The sequence below is a fragment of the Gorilla gorilla genome, chromosome 6 (assembly GCF_029281585.2).
Source record: "Gorilla gorilla gorilla isolate KB3781 chromosome 6, NHGRI_mGorGor1-v2.1_pri, whole genome shotgun sequence".
Classification (NCBI taxonomy): domain Eukaryota; kingdom Metazoa; phylum Chordata; class Mammalia; order Primates; family Hominidae; genus Gorilla; species Gorilla gorilla.
The window spans coordinates 114,226,821-114,244,401 of NC_073230.2; the positions used below are offsets into that span (position 1 = coordinate 114,226,821).

Here is a 17,581-nt window from a genome sequence, read left to right on the forward strand (position 1 = left end):
CTCAACAAAAAATACAAAATTTAGCCAAATGTGGTGGCACACGTCTATACTACCAGCTATGAAATTTAGAATGACTTTGCCAAATGAAGAAATGAAGACTGGGACCATTCTGAACAGAAAAATGGCACATCCAAAGCTACAGAGAACCTATCATGTGCACCATCTGAGTGGTTTTGGTGGCTGGCAGGACTTAAGTCGGTACTGGTAAGAAATGAAGCCAGAGATGATGGCAGGGGCCTGTTCCCAGAGCACTTTCTGTGCCATACAAAGATATGTCACTTTTAAGTAGGGCAGAAATAAAATGAGGTATGCCCGTACTTGCCAATGTATTTTCACTCATCTAAAGTGCCCAACTTTTTCCTTATTCTAAAGCCTAACTCTGTCTGACATTTGGACTGAGACTACTTTCTTTAAAGACAGAGGGAAGGCCGGACACAGTGGCTCATACCTGTAATCCCAGCACTTTGTGAGGCTGGGCACAGTGGCTCACACCTGTAATCCCAGCACTTTGTGAGGCCGAGGCAGGTGGATCACTTGAGTTCAGGAGTTTGAGACCAGCCTGGCCAATATGGTGAAACCCCATCTCTACTAAAAACACAAAAAATTAGCCGGGCATGGTGGCGCACGCCTGTAGTCCCAGCTACTCGGGAAGCTGAGGCACAAGAATTGCTTGAACCCAGGGGGCAGAGGTTGCACTGAGCCAAGATCACACCACTGCACTCCAGCCTGGGCAACAGAACAAGATTTTTTTTCAGGGGGAGGGGGTCTCAAATAAATAAAATAAAGGCAGAGAAAATAAAAAACATACAGAAAGTAAAGCGAGAGGAAAAATTAACAGCATAGAATATAAAGAAAAAATATCTCTACTTGTGGTAGTATTCCATTTCTCAAGTTAGGAATTGACTATTTTATTATTCTTTATGCTTACAATTTCCTGTATTAAATACATTTAAAAATTCACAATTTTCAAATATTTTAACCAGAAGAATAACTGAAAGATGTGCCAAAGCAAAATGGAATGCTGTTTATCCCAAAATGATGGCCTAGTCACCTCCTAGTTTTCCCGTTGCTCTCACATGTTCCCTTCCGTATTTCCTTCTCTGAAATACACATGAGCCTCAGCTACCAACACTTCAAGGAATCAATGATTCTTGACAGTCATATGTTCATGAGTTGAAAGGTTACCTATCTTAACTTTATTTAAGCCATCCTAAATTGAAATATTCATGTCTGGTTAAAAAGTAAACTAGGCTGGGTGTGGTGGCTCACACCTGTAATCCCAGCACTTTGGGAGGCCGAGGCAGGCCAATCATCTGAGGTCAGGAGTTCGAGACCAGCCTGGCCAGCATGGCAAAACCCCATCTCTACAAAATATACAAAAATTATCTGGGTGTGGTGGCATATGCCCGTAATCCCAGCTACTCAGGAGGCTGAGGCAAGAGAATCGCTTAAACCTGGGAGGCAGAAGTTGCAGTGAGCCGTGCCACTACACTCCAGCCTGGGCGACAGAGTGAGACTCTCAAAAAAAAAAAAAAAAAAAAAAAAGCATAATATAAAGTTTCTTGGCTAACTCCAGGCTTTTCCTTATTGGCACTACTCAGATATTCTCAGGGCCTCTGAAACGCACCTGAAGATCTGCTACTTCTGCACCAATGGTGCCATATTGGGACAGCGCTTTTTGCTTGCTATTGTTTTTCTGTTTTATTCCTTACAGACAGACTATTGCCTTATGTTGCCATCTGTGTACCCTTCTAATTGGCTGATTTGATCCTGTTGAGAAAACTATAAATGGTAGTTTCCCACACTGTTCATAAAGTTTTCCTTAAACCATCTATGGCACTTGAATGTTTATGAGTTCTACATCAGGTTCTTATAAAGACAGTTCTACACCTGCTCTCTCTCTTGAAGGTTCCATTGCCACAGTACACCGGCTTCTGTTTGAGCATCTCCTTGATTCTTTCCCAAGTGATTAGCTCTACAACTGTAGCTTCCAAGTGGAACATAACAGTATGCCAGGCTTGGCCAGGCGTGGTGGCTCACGCCTGTAATCCCGACACTTTGGGAGGCCAAGGGGGAGGAGGGGAGGGGGGCGCAGATCACCTGAGGTCAGGAGTTCGAGACCAGCTTGGCAAACATGGCGAAACCCCATCTCTACTAAAAATACAAAAATTGGCCGGGCATGGTGGTGGATGCCTGTAATCCCAGCTACTCAAGAGGCTGAGGCAAGATAACTGCTTGAACCAGGGAGGTGGAGGTTGTAGTGATCGCACCACTGCATGAGTGAAACTCCATCTCAAAAAAAAAAAAAAAAAAGTATGCCAAGTATGCCAGGCTCCTTTATATGATGGTGACAACACTAACTGTTGCTTTGTATTATGGTGACAACCACCACTCTAGAATTTGGCAAGATGTTACATATCTTCATCCTCATAAAATCAGTATTAGGTAGATACAAATATCATTTCCTTTTTTGTGGGGGGGGGGGGGGGTGGGAGACAGAGTCTTTGCAACCTTCCCCCTCCACCCCCCGCCCCGCCCCGGGTTTCAAGTGATTTTCATACTTCAGTCTCCTGAGTAGCTGGGACTACAGGAACCTGCCATCACACTCGGCTGATTTTTGTATTTTTAGTAGAGACAGGTTTCCACCATGTTGGCCAGGCTGGTCTCAAACTCCTGACCTCAGGTGATCTACCCACCTCAGCCTCCCAAAGGTTTACAGGTGTGAGCCACCATGCCTGGCCTCACTTCCATTTTAGAGGTAAGAAAAGGAGGTGAAACCCTACAAGATATGTCCAATGTTACCTAGCTAAGTAAGTAACAAACCCAGAACTTGGCCCCAGGTCTTTCACTGTAAGTCAATGCTTTTAGTATCTACAATGCTATCCCCATTGAACTGACCTAATCTCTTAGAAATTCAAATTCCTGAGGCAAGGAAAGCATTATCCCAGTTTATCTTTTCCAGCCAGGCTACACCATCCACAAGCATGCTGGACTATCTGTGAACTGCCTGCACCGGGGTCAGGGGGCACACCTAATCCAATCCCTCGGAGTGATACAACATACAACACAGCCAAATCCCAAAGGGCTGCCAGTGGGCATCTCTAGTCCATACCTGTACCCATGTGCCCCTAGTTCCTGACAACCAGAAGGGTTAAGAGAATGCCTGGCATAATCAGGCCCAATCCCCAAAGTTCAATGAATGGAACTGGGAAAAAGAAGTTCCGCAGTTTGGACAAAAGTTTTTTTATCCAGTTTCACAGCACCCCCTGCAAATTTCTCTTCGAGCTCTACTCAGTATTCAACATTTTGTATTCAAATGTTAGGTACCTATTGTTTACCAGCACTGTATTTAGCAAGGTATTAATCCAGTAAAATTTTGTCGATCCAGTTCCCTAAACCGTCTCTTCAGAGGTTTTGGTGAAAAAAAATTCACAGTAACTGTTTGTTCCTTGAAAGGCTACCATCCCTTGTGAGGTTTGAAATGAAGGGAAAGCTATGCCTGGATCTTTCTTTTTTGTTGTTGCTGTTTTTTTTGTTTTTTTTTTTTGAAATGGAGTCTCTGTGTTCAGGCTAGAGTGCTGTGGCACAATCTCAGCTCACTGAAACCTCCGCCTCCCAGGTTCGAGCAATTCTCCTGCTCAGCCTCTCAAGTAGCTGGGATTATAGACGTGCGCCACCATGCCTGGCTAATTTTTCTATTTTTAGTAGAGACAGGATTTCATCATGTTGGCCAGACTGGTCACGAACTCCTGACCTCAACTGATCTGCCCACCTTGGCCTCCCAAAGGGCTGGAATTATACGTGTGAGCCACCGCACCCAACCCTTAGTCATTTTCTAATCCTGTTTTTCTATGGCTGATGCCCAGAATCTTCTCTAATAATATGTCTTTTGGCAAATATTAGTTTTCTTTAAAAAATATAAAATAGTCCGGGAGTGGTGGCTCACACTTCTAATCCCAGCACTTTGGGAAACCGAGGCAGGTGGATCACCTGAGGTCAGGAGTTCGAGACCAGCTTGTCCAACATGGCGAAACCCTGTCTCTACTAAAAACAAAAAAAATCAGCCGGGTGTGGTGGCATGCGCCTGTAGTCCCAGCTACTCGGGAGGCTGAGGCACGAGAATCGCTTGAACCCAGGAGGCAGAGGTTGCGGTGAGCCAAACTGCGCCACTGTGCCCCAGCCTGGGTAACAGAGCGAGACTCCATCTCCAAAAAAAAAAAAATTGAATGAAAATATTTTATTAATATTTAATAATCTATCTTTACATATTTATATATCATTTTAATATATTTTAACATTTGTTTTATGTTACAAATTCATATAAATTTACATATTGTATAAATATTTTTATGTAAATTAATATTTCATACTAATTACATGAATAAGACTATCTTGGATGTGTTAAACTAAATGCATTATAAAATTATATACACATACAATGGAGTATTATTCAGCCACTAAAAGGAATGAAGTATGACACATGCTACAAGATGGATGGACCTTGAAAACATTATGCTAAGTAAAGTATTGTTTAACTCTGCTTATATGTGGTAGCGAGAATAAGCAAATTTCATTGACAAAAGGTAGAACAGTAGTTACCAGGGGCCAGGAAGGGAAAATGGGGAGTTGTTGTTTAACGGGTACAGAGTTTCTGTTTGAAATGAAAAATTTCTAAAAACAGTGGTCACGGTTACAAAACAATATGAATGTACTTAATGCAACTGAACTGCACACTTCAAAAATGTGGTTAAGATGGTTTTATGTGATACACATTTTACCACAATTTGAAAGTACACTAGTGGCTCACACAATATTTCTCTTGGATAACATTAGACACACAGGGTTCAGGTTCCACAATGAAAGATACTGAGGATTAAGAATGGCCATAAAAGTCACCTCAAATTCTCAGTATACAGGATATAAACACTGCTAGCAAATGAGTTCATGGTTTCTTGAAGTACTTCTAATGAATACTACCCAATTAACCCCACAAGGAGAAAAGTGTGGGGTTAAATTGGGTTGCTAATAAATGGCTTGCTATCATCAAGCTTAAAATATGGACCTTATTTTTTCCTACTAAAGAATGGCTCTGAAGAGTACAAGAATACTTTGTGCAGTCTCACAGCTGTTTCCATAAACTATTCCACAAGTGCTTTTCAACAGGCATCTTCAAAATACTCTTCACAAAAACAATCAGCTTTGTGCTAAGAGTACTTTTCTCTATAAAAGACACACAATTTTACAAAAGTAATATCATACACAGAGAAGCAAGAAAGTGGATGTTCTTTTGATTTCTAGTATTCAGTCCTCTTAATTTACCAACTTTTCTGAATCTTGGCCTTCCTAGCCTCCTAACTTAGGAGATAAATAGTTTTGACTCATATTTCTTAAGGCAATGAAATAGTTTTGAGCCTCTGAACACAAAAGGAAAAAAATGTAACAAATTATTTCCAGTTAGTGTATATGATTTTTAAAAAAAGTCTTTAGAAAAAAGATTCCAAATGCATCAAGCATACTTCCTAAAATCAAATGTATAATAAAGTATAACTTAGAGGAATTACAGTGAAACAGGAGAGGAAAGAAAATACGATGGAAGTCCACTGGCTTTACAAGAACTAAGGAAATCTGATTTCAGGAAGCCAAAGGAGAGATGGCATCATAGGCATTCCTGTATTTAAATATCTGAGGAAGGCCTATGAGGCTATTAACTGACACAGAAGAAAAACACTAATAGAGCTTACTATGTGCCAGGTACTGTTGTGGGGGCTTACTACTTATTAGCTCATTTAATCCACACAAACCCTCCATGGAGTAGACACTGTCATTATCAATCCTCTTTTACAGAAGAGAAAACTAAAGCAGAGAAGTTAAATAGCTTGGCCCAAGGTCATACAGCTAGCAAATGGTAAAGCTGGAAAACAAATCCAGGCACTCCGGCTCCAGAGGCAACTATACATACTGCCTCTCATAATATTTACAGCAGGTTCAGAATAATGTGTGGTGGGGTTTTAAGTCTCATAAACTAATTACAAACTAGACACTAAGAATACTTAGTGAACTCCCCTCACCCACCTACTGGGCAATACTCTAGGGAATTGTCAATAACAGTAACTCACAGGTATGATAAAATTCTCAAACTGAAATAAACATGGGCCAATTTTATTAGGTTGGTGCAAACGAAACTGCGTTTTTTGCAATTACTTTTGGAATATAAAGTAAAAACAAGCTGTTAGAAACAGCAAACCAATTGCCAATCAAAGACCTTTAGTTTTACATGGTGTTCAATAAACACACTGAATGAAGTGACACAGACACAGATCTGTGGTCCATAAATCACAGTGATCACAAGTGCTGGAAACACAGGTAGAATACAGCTATCACGTTTTCACTATAAATTGTACTTAATGTTACCTTATTGAACATTTGCATATTTTTCAAAACACATTGGCTTTCCCTGATATGGTGGCCATCTGGCCCCTCAGATGTATCAACATCCTACAGCCCACCACCTTGGTTGTTCACTCCTATAAAAGATAAGGCACACCGTTTACCATACAGAAGGTCCACGCTACAATTACCTAAAAGGTCTTCCGAGATTATCACAATCTGGCAAGTTCTCTTCCCCAAACCTACAAAGCTCTATAAAGCTTTAACAATTAACAAAATCTTTGTTACATTAATTACTTTTGTTTCATTTCATCTTTAATTAAGCTGTAAATTTTTTTTTTTTTTTTTTTTTTTTTTGAGACAGAGTCTTACTCTGTTACCCAGGCTGGAGTGCAGTGGCACCATCTCAGCTCACTGCAACCTCCACCTCCTGGGTTCAAGCAATTCTCCTGCCTCAGCCTCCCAAGTAGCTGGAATTACAGGCATGCGCCACTATGCCCAGCTAATTTTTGTATTTTTAGTAGAGATGGGGTTTCACCATGTTGGCCAAGCTGGTCTCGAACTCCTGACCTCGTGATCCGCCCACCTCAGCCTCCCAAAATGCTGGGAATGACAGGCGTGAGCCACCACGCCTGGCCTGTAATGTTTATATACAGTAATATTCATCTTTTTCATGTTCAGTTGTGTAAGTTTTGACACAGTTGTGTAACCACTACCACAACCAAAATATAGAAGAGTTCCAACACCCAAAAAATTCCCCATTGCCACACTACAGCCAACTCCTCTCCCACCTCTACCTCTTGGCAACTACTGATGTGTTTCCCAGAGTCTGTATACTTTTGAGTCTAGCTTCCTTCACTTAACATAATGCCTTTAAAGATGCATCCACTTGCTGCATGTCTTAGTAGTAGTTTTTTTTTTTAACTGATGAGTAGTATTCCATTGTTATGGATGTATCAGAGTTTGTTTATCCATTCACCAATTAGGGAAATTTGAAAAGCCCACATTTTTCTTAACTGTTAAAAACAAAAATGCTGCTACAAGCAGTTACATATAGGTTTTTTTTCTGAACCTAAGTTTCTGTTTCACGTAGGTAAATACCCAGGAGTATGTCATATAGTGTCTGACTCTAAGAAACTGCTAAATTGTGAGATGACTGCTTGAGACCAGGAGTCCGAGGCCAGCCTGGGCAACACAGCAAGATGGTATCTCTTACAAAAAGGAAAAGCAAACAAAAGTATCAAATAAAAAGGCCCCATAGGATAGCATGGCTCAGATTATACTGTAACCCCCTGCCTAAAATAGTTCATCCCCATCCCTCCCCAGCTGATGCCTCACGTTAGCAGTAGGAGACAGCAGAGGCACAGGGCCCACTCCAACAGAGCCCACCTCCCGCTGTAAGGAGGACTTCACGCAGCCCTGCATCACAATGCCAGCAAGAGAACCTGTGACAGCAGTCTTTCCAGGGAGACAATGGAGGCCAACGCCTCATACTCTGTTCAGCTCAGATAGCACACAGTGAACCCAGTTATCCATCATCACCCAAACCCTCTCCTACATCCCACTTTCACCACCATGAATGCCCTCTAACTTCCACCTGCCCCCGAAGACCCTCCCCCATCCATACCCACTGAAACGTTAAGATCTGCCATGTCTCCAGAAGGGCTGCTCCTTGCCCTAACAGGACTGGCTGCCCAGTGGGCACTCTTCCTCCTGTTGGAACTGAGAATGAGCCTCTGTTTCTCTACAGTCCTGTGTTCTGCATGGCCTGCATGGAGGTGGGGCCACACAGTCTCACCATCCCAATCTGAAGACTGGGAAGTTATCTTCCTAAACCTGCAAAGCTCTATCAGGCTTTAAAAGTTAAAATCTTTGCTACGTCAACTACTTTTGTTTTCATTTTTTATTATGAGTGGAGTCAGGTGGAAGAGCCTGATACTTCCAAGTAAAGGATCTACCTTAAGGCTTCTTTCTGATATCCTTTATCTTCTCATTTTTTAAGGCCTACCAAAAATAATCTGAACCTAAAAACACACTAAAGCTAACACATATATTTCTAGCTAAGGAAAATTAGCAAAAGAAACATTAAGAAATTAAATATATTCATCTTTTAGTCTGTTGTACCACAGATACTGGAGAGATATAACGGTCCCATCACCTCACAACAAGCATAACTCATTTTGACACAATCTTTAGAATGTAATGGGATGAGGCCTGGTGCCGTGGCTCACGCCTGTAATCCCAGAACTTTGGGAGGCTATGGCAGGCAGACCATCTGAGGTCAGGAGTTCTAGACCAGCCTGGTTAACATGGTGAAATCCCATCTCTACCAAAAAATACAAAAATTAGCCAGGTGTGGTGGAGGGTGCCTGTAATCCCAGCTACCTGGGAGGCTGAGGCAGGAGAATCATTTGAACCCAGGCGGCGTAAGTTGCAGTGAGCTGAGATCGCGCCACTGCACTCCAGCCTGGGTGACAGAGAGAGACTCCGTCTCAAAAAAGAATACAAAACAAACAATGCATAGATCTAAAATATTTCCAAAATAAAAATCATTCCTTCCAGTCACAAGCATATGAAGTGCCCATCAAAAATTAAATATAATAAATATTTAAGAGAAATTCTTTATGCTTCAACTTAATTCAAATGTACAAATTAATTTTTAAAATATAGTATTAGCAATAATTGGCCGGGCATCACCATGTACAGATACAATACATGGCGTGCATCTGTAGGCCCCGCTACTCAGGAGGGTGAGACAGGAGAATTGCTTGAACTCGGGAGGCAGAGGCTACAGTGAGCCAAGATCACGCCACTGCACTCCAGACTGGGCAAGAGACAGCGAGACTCCATCTCAAAAAAAAAAAAAAATGTGTATATATATATACATATTTAGAACACTATGTGCACATAGAAAACTTGTGTGACTTGTATAGTTATACATCTGACATCATGGCTGGGATATACTAATATTTCAACACAAACACAAATGTGACTATAAAACAAAACTGATTTTCTGACACGACTTATGGAAACAAAAGAATAGCCACAGGAGGAATGTATTGTAATATTTTCATTTGTACTGTAACCATTTTCAAGGCCAAAATACAACTAATGGAAATTAATGCATATCTAAGCTTCATGTCAGTATAAAATTAAAAATGACCTGAGTACAACCTACAGAATGGGAGAAAATTTTTGCAATCTACCCATCTGACAAAGGGCTAATATCCAGAATCTACAAAGAACTTAAACAAATATACAAGAAAAAAATCAAACAATCATATCAAAAAGTGGGCAACGGATATGAACACACACTTCTCAAAAGAAGACATTTATGCAGCTAGCAGACACATGAAAAAATGCTCATCATCACTAGTCATCAAAAAAATGCAAATCAAAACCACAATGAGATACCATCTCACACCAGTTAGAATGGCGATCATTAAAATATCAAGAAACAACAGGTGCTGGAGAGGATGTGGAGAAATAGGAACACTTTTACACTGTTGGTGGGACTGTAAACTAGTTCAACCACCGTGGAAGACAGTGTGGCGATTCCTCAAGGATCTAGAACTAGAAATACCATTTGACCCAGCAATCCCATTACTGGTTATATACCCAAAGGATTATAAATCATGCCACTATAAAGACACATGCACATGTATGTTTATTGCGGCATTATTCACAATAGCAAAGACTGGGAACCAACCCAAATGTCCATCAATGATAGACTGGATTAAGAAAATGTGCCACTTGGCTAGGCGCAGTGGCTCACGCCTGTAATCCCAGCACTTTGGGAGGCCGAGGCAGGCGGATCACGAGGTCAGGAGATCAAGACCATCCTGGCTAACACATGAAACCCCGTCTCTACTAAAAATACAAAAAAAAAAAAACAAAAAGCCGCGGCTCCGGCTCCGAGCCCACAGCCCACCGCTGGTGGCTGGGCGCTGCCGAGGCCAGGGGCACGCACGATTGGCACCTGCCAGTGTCAAGACTGTGCCACCCCCACAACCAAGGCGCCAAAGGGGGTCGCCGGGCCTCTGAGCCGCTGCCCTCGCTTTGTCTTCGTTGTTGCAAGCGCCGTCCGCTCAGGAGGCGCCCCGCAAACAGTGTGATGAGTGCCAACGAGGACCAGGAGATGGAACTAGAAGCATTACGCTCTATTTATGAAGGAGATGAAAGTTTCCGGGAATTAAGTCGTTTCTTTTCAATATAGGATAGGTGAAAATGGTGATCCCAAAGCCTTCTTAATAGAGATTTCCTGGACAGAAACATATCCCCAAACACCTCCAATTCCATCTATGAATGCTTTTTTTTTAACAACACCGTATCATCAGCTGTAAAGCAGAGTATATTAGCCAAGTTACAGGAAGCAGTAGAAGCTAATCTTGGAACCGCTATGACCTATACATTGTTTGAATATGCCAAAGACAATAAAAAGCAGTTCATGGAGAATCACAATCCCATTAATTCCACAACATCGATAAGCAATATCATCTCAATTGAAACTCCTAATACAGCCCCATCAAGTAAGAAAAAAGACAAAAAAGAATAACTTTCAAAAGCCCAGAAGCATAAGCTGGCAGACAAAACAGATCACAAAGGAGAACTTCCTCGAGGCTGGAACTGGGTTGATGTTGTGAAGCATTTAAGCAAAACTGACTCTAAGGATGATGAGTAGCACTTGGAATTTGAGACAAGGAAAGAGCATTCTTTAAAAAGTAAAACTGGGTTCAAAATCTTTCATTACTATTTTCTGGTATTGAGGTGGCTTTTTATAAAACAATTTTTATATGTTTCTTACATTAAAAAGGTTGTAAGTTGAAAGTTCATGAAGAGATCCGGTTGTATTAAATTATTTTCACAAACTTGCCTTAATAAAAGGTGAAAATGTTACAGTTTAGTATGCTTTATGAAGCCTCTTGAGCTTTGTAAATGGACAGGCATGTGGAATAAGAATCAGTGTTAATTTATATGATCGTATCCTGGTGGATGTGCTGTCTTTTAAAGGAGTATGAAGCCCTTTTCAAACTATCATCCTGGTGGAGCCGAGTACTCAGTGAACAGTTACTCCATAGTGCAATCCGTATTAATAGGCTTCTTATCTTAAATAAAGTCTTCATCTCTTCTTTTGCTTAATTACTGAACCGTAAATTGCTTCAGAGAAATTTAAATGCTGGTATTTGAACTTTATACGTGATACTTTTTCTAGTTTCTTTTAATTTTTGAAAGGTGAACTGCTTCCCTTTAATAAATTAATATCTATTTATACTTTTCTCTTGATTTGGGTCAAGATGTGTGATCATGAGTGCTTTGAGTGATAGGTGGAACAGGAGAATATAAAAACAAATCTGCTAAATACACTAGAAAGCATTTTAGTAAGAAATGCTGGCCCTTCCTTAAAACATTTCTCTTGCATATACCAGGATGGGAGTAAAAGATGCCTTAATATTTAATTTTTGTATTGTTGAAGACATTGATTTTAATAAAATCCTACTTATCTGAAAAAAAAAAAAAATTAGCCAGGCATGGTGGCGGGCGCCTGTAGTCCCAGCTACTTGGGAGGCTGAGGCAGGAGAATGGCACGAACCCAGGAGGCGGAGCTTGCAGCAAGCCGAGTTTGCGCCACTGCACTCCAGCCTGGGCGACAGAACAAGACTCCGTCTCAAAACAAAAAAGGGCGGGGGGGAGAAAATGTGGCACATATACACCATGGAATACTATGCAGCCATAAAAAAGGATGAGTTCATGTCCCTTGTAGGGACATGGATGAAGCTGGAAACCACCATTCTGAGCAAACTATTGCAAGGACAGAAAACCAAACACCGCATGTTCTCACTCATAGGTGGGAACTGAACAATGAGAACACTTGGACACAGGGTGGGGAACATCACACACCAGGGCCTGTCGTGGGGTGGGGAGCTGGGGGAGGGATAGCATTAGGAGAAACACCTAATGTAAATGATGAGTTAATGGGTGCAGCAAACCAACATGGCACATATATACATATGTAACAAACCTGCACGTTGTGCAAATATACCCTAGAACTTAAAAGTATAATAAAAAAAAAATGACCTGAGTAAAAAGTAATTAACATTTAATTAGGGGTGGCATTAAATCCACAAGTGAGATTTATGGAAATAAAAGGGAAGAGCTCTTAATTTTCATATTCTTATATGAAAATTAATTCATATTACTAAAAGAAAATTAAGGAGGTTATTGCTGATGTCCATCCTGGCAGCATTATACACTGAAAAAAAACCCAGAAAACTGGGATTTGAATCTTGACTCTTTAGTATCTCTGATCCCTTAAATCAAGTCTCATCTTTCATAAACCTGTTTCTTCATCTATAAAATGATGTCAAAGTAATAACTGAATTCGTACAGTTTAATGGTTACATAGTAAAAAAACAAAACACACGAATATGTGGCAGAGGGTCAAACTATGTGAAAAGCTAGTGAAAACGTTTGGAAGAAATTTTCACCAAGTGATAAAGAGCAGTTACAACCTGTTCACTGTTTTGGATCTTTTGTTAACAGCTGAAAAAAACAGAAATATTTTGAGAAAATCGGTACAGTTGACTTCAAAAGTTTTCATTACGACGTGAAAACATGAAATTTGCAATGGTATACTTTGCTGTACTACAAACCCAAGAAAACATCCATCTCAAAATCACAAGTGAGGACAATGTTAACTTGTTTATTTGATCTCAATGGCACTGCTAATGTAGCACAAGACCAAGAGTCAATTGGACCCATTGTTCAAGACTGCTGAATGTTAACAAGGAGTTAACTGTGGCTTAGAAACTAGTTTCATCATCCTATTTTGGCTCACAGTCCATGAGTCAAAAACAATAAACCAAAAGCTCTAACAATCCAGATTGCCTATCCAGGTTATTCACCAAACTCGGCACTTAATGACTTTTAGCTGGTTCCAAAAATTGATTCTAACATCAAAGGATAAAGATTTATGACCAATGAACATATTCAAATCCTAAAGCAGACCTTGGGGTACAATGGCAGCATTGTTGGGGTAAGTACACTACACACCATTTGGAAGCCAGATTCATTTCAATTTGAAACTAGTAACTGTATTTATAAATAAGTCTCAGACCATAAACCACAGAAAGTGCACAGCAGTGCCACCTTAAATCCTTTTTGGAACAAGGCAGGCTATGCATGTATGCATACTAAAGTAAACAGAGTTGTCTTGCCCAAAGACTTGCCCTGATTTTGTCTTAACTGTTCATTTCCCATTAGACAGTATCCCGAGCCTTACTTAGATGACTCAAAGAAAAACTGATAAACTGAAAAACAAAATATTTGGTCCACCTTTCTGTTTTAGTATCATGACTACAGGAATCTTGAGACAAGATGATATATAGACAATCCACTGTGAACACGGCAGGGCTGCCCTGGCCCCAGGTTACAATCACTGATTGATACATGCTGCCTACAGATGCCCTCAGACTAGAGACACCCTCTTCACTAAAAGAAAGACTAAAAGCCTTCTTAGCCTGAATATAAGTCAAAAAGCATACAGCTTTAAAACCAAACTATTACACAGCTAAAGATCCTGACCTAACAATGATAAAAACTATCCTCTAGTCTAAACTTTAGAAGCATCTAGAACCACAGCAATAAATAACTATTATTCAAAATACTTTAGGTCAAGTTCATATTTTCATAGGTTTCCATGTTTTCTGGGATTTCTAAAATCTTGGAGACAATAGAGGATGATTACTTAACAAAAATCCTGTTGCCAGCCAGGCGCTGTGGCTCATGCCTGTAATCCCAGCACTTTGGTAGACTGAGGTGGGCAGATCACCTGAAGTCAAGAGTTCAAGGCCAGCCTGACCCACATAGTGAAACCCTATCTCTACTAAAAATACAAAATTAGCCGGGTATTTTTACAGGTGGTGGGCACCTGTAATCCCAGCTACTGGGGAGGCTGAGGCAGGAGAATCTCTTGAACACGAGAGGCAGAGGTTGCAGTGAGCCGAGACTGTGCCACTGCACAATAGAGCGAGACTCTGTCACAAAAAAAAATTTCTGCTGCCTACTAGTTTATTATAACAGTATACAAAAGACCAAGGAAATTGTAGAGAAATAACTTTATTTAAATGCCTCTGACAGATAAATCTATGTTTGCTTCTTCATTTCTGTGTTACTTTAATTCTTCTGTGTAATTCTGGGGAGAGTCAGTGCTGAATTACCCAACAGGAAAAAAATGAAGCACACTGTTGGAGAGGAAAACACTCTTTCCCTGCCCTCTTAGATTCAGTGGCTGGGGTCCCTGAATTTAACAGATAAAAGATTAACAGGAGGGGGAAAAAAAGCAGTTTACCTATGCATGCAATGTGCATACACAAAGGAGAACTCAGTGTTAACTCAAAAGGGTGATTAAAATTTGGGTTTACACACCATCTTAACAAAGGGTGATAAATACGGGGAAAAGGCTAGACTGAGGAAAACAAGTTCCGGGCTTTGAGGGAGGTACAAATCATGGGAAGATAACTAGAAATGTATAATAAATAGGGGTTCTTTAGTAACGAACACTTTCAGAAATGTAAATGGATAGCCTGCTTTTAGACAGAAAGGTGGAGGGCAGGAAACTAAATGCCTTCAGCTTAAAACAACACCTACACTAAAAGTGGGATATTTTGGGGTGGCATGCTCTGGTCCCCTTCTACATGCTTAGAAAACCAACAAAAATGAGGTACCAAAAGAAGAGGATTTTTTTTTAAGGCATCTGATGTAGTTTTTGAAGCTATGAGTAGCAATGAGAATTTTTGCTGGACTTCTTTCTATTAGTTTGCATTTCAGTATTGTCATTTTCCATTTTGCTAGGAAAAGGAAAGACACACCATAATCTTTTCAGTGCACTGGGCTTCTAAGAAACTTAATCAGAACCTGACGGATCATCTCTGAATACCATAGTTTCAGAATATTAACAAAAGTCATAATAACTATGAATTATTTTTGCAAAGTACGTATCACTAGAACCAAGATGTTTAAGTAGAAATTTTGAAACCTAAGAGACCACATCACTGTCGTCTTCTTGGTCAACACTTGAACCAGGCAAAACAAAAACAAAAAAAAAAAAACACTTCCTTTGAAATCTCATGAAGGAAAGCAGTGAGGAGTCTTCTACCCTTGAAGCAGCAGGATGTACTCCGCCTGAACAAAGAAAAAACAGTCATGAAGAAAAAACATGTTGGCTAACTGCCGTCCTCTCGTTGGCAAGATGCCACCTTCAGTTGGAAAAGCATTTAACCGAAACATTCATTTACAAATATCTTTATCTGCAATCCATTTTAATGCTGTATACATCTCTAACTTAAGTGGAGAACAACTTTTAAAAAGAAAATGTCATAAATTTCTCAGAATTAAAAGTAAAACACTATTACAAGAACATTTTTGTAGAAGAAAACAATACAAAGGAGGAGACATGGCTAAATATGGGGGAAAAATGTTTAAACACAAACTTACAACTTGATTATATATACGGAGACTCACACTTATGGAAAGCTGTCAAGTTATCCACGGAACTCTAGTTCTGAATAGAGAATACAATCCTTTTCCTCTTATTTTATAACTCTGGTGAAGAAAGAGACCGAATAGCAGGCAGGTGCAGCTAAACATGTCCTGGAAACACAAAGGCAGCTCAAAAGGAAGATTTAATTTAAGGGTCAGATTTTTTAACATACAAGAGCTAATGAACTACCTTGAAGGGAGACTTAATTATGACTTTTCCCAATACTGGGTGGGAGGGGAGGTAATCAAAGTAATTAATTTTTAGTGCTATTTTGGTACTCTTACTACTGAAAAATTTAGAAGTACAAATGCCATTCCATCTGCTGTGGTGGATACAAAGAGGCTTTTCTTCAAGCAAGAAAGCTTTATTATTAAAAAAGAAGAAGAAAAATTCTATGACCTTTTTAAAAGGATAAACATATGATCACCCAAAAAGAAGTATAGAGAACCAATGTGTAATAAGTAAGTGTTTTGCTCTAGAACTTAGTCTGTTAAGCTGGTGAACAGAATTACTGACCAGCAGGAGAGAAAAGCCGGCTTGCACCCTCACAGCCTTTGCTGACAGTGCCATCCATTTGTCATCTGACATGTGCTCTCTCTTATTTTTTCCAAACATTATTAAACTCTCACCTTTAAAAACACTTCTGGAGAAAAATTAACAAAGATATACCTCTACAAAATCCTGACTACAATGCCCCACAGCTGTTAAAAAATATTAGTAAATATGACTTCCTACAGAATCCAGGTAAGTTTATGTTAAAAGTGTATAAGTGGTAAGACTGTGGGTGGGGTTTTTTCCTTATTTCCACATTTTTGAATTTCCTAAGTTTAACTTTAAGTATATATTTTATAATCAGAAATAATATACGCTTTATCTTTTATAATCATCATAGTAACTTAACAGTGAAGTGGGATATACAATGGTGATGAACAGTATGAGCTTTGGTACATTACTTGGACTCAAAAGATAGCTCCTGAAATTCAAATTACTTTCTATCTCTAATTCTGGATTCCATCACGTATCTCCTAAGATTGTGGTGAGGTTAACACAAAATAACATATGCAAAAGTATTTTTGCAAAGTGCTTGGCAAAGTGGGAGAACTTAGTAATATTAACTGATAGCTTTACTACTATAGTTATGGGTTCGTCACCCAAATATACCTCAAAATTAGCGGTTTGGTGTTAGAGTTTTTGTTGCTCCACCTGGAGGTCCTAACAGTTTACATTGTTTTCATGGAAAATTTTGCACTAAGGGGAATTTCAAAAACATGCTGGAAACAAACTCTGACCTTATTTTGCCAACAACCAACTGTAAAACAGACTGAGTTGGCACCTGAATATTTCTTCTGCTCTCCCTTCTCTTATGCTACGTCCCAAGCATTGAAAAGATTACGTTCTCTGAGCACTCTAGAAAACCCATTCTTGAGCAGGCTGGATGCGTTTATGTGCAAAAATGTTCAGGCAGTTGTTATTTATAAAAATTGGACAGCCCTGTATATTAGAACTCTTATTTAGGGCAACCAACAGGGGGAGGGGATTTCCTTAAAGAATGATGGGCATGTACTCATTTTCATATAATTGTATGGACTTTAATATAACCTTCATTCTGATGACTATCAAGAAACTATAATCCAAAATTCTTATGGTAGTACTACT

General features: G+C 39.8%; 1 protein-coding gene and 1 pseudogene across 26 annotated transcripts in view; one reads left to right on the forward strand and one right to left on the reverse strand.

Annotated features, from left to right (window-relative positions):
- SRPK2 (SRSF protein kinase 2) overlaps nucleotides 1–17,581 on the reverse strand; it is a 287,622-nt gene that overhangs the window by 178,760 nt on the left and 91,281 nt on the right. The window lies entirely within an intron of this gene.
- On the forward strand, nucleotides 10,473–11,166 carry LOC101145703 (RWD domain-containing protein 4-like; annotated as a pseudogene).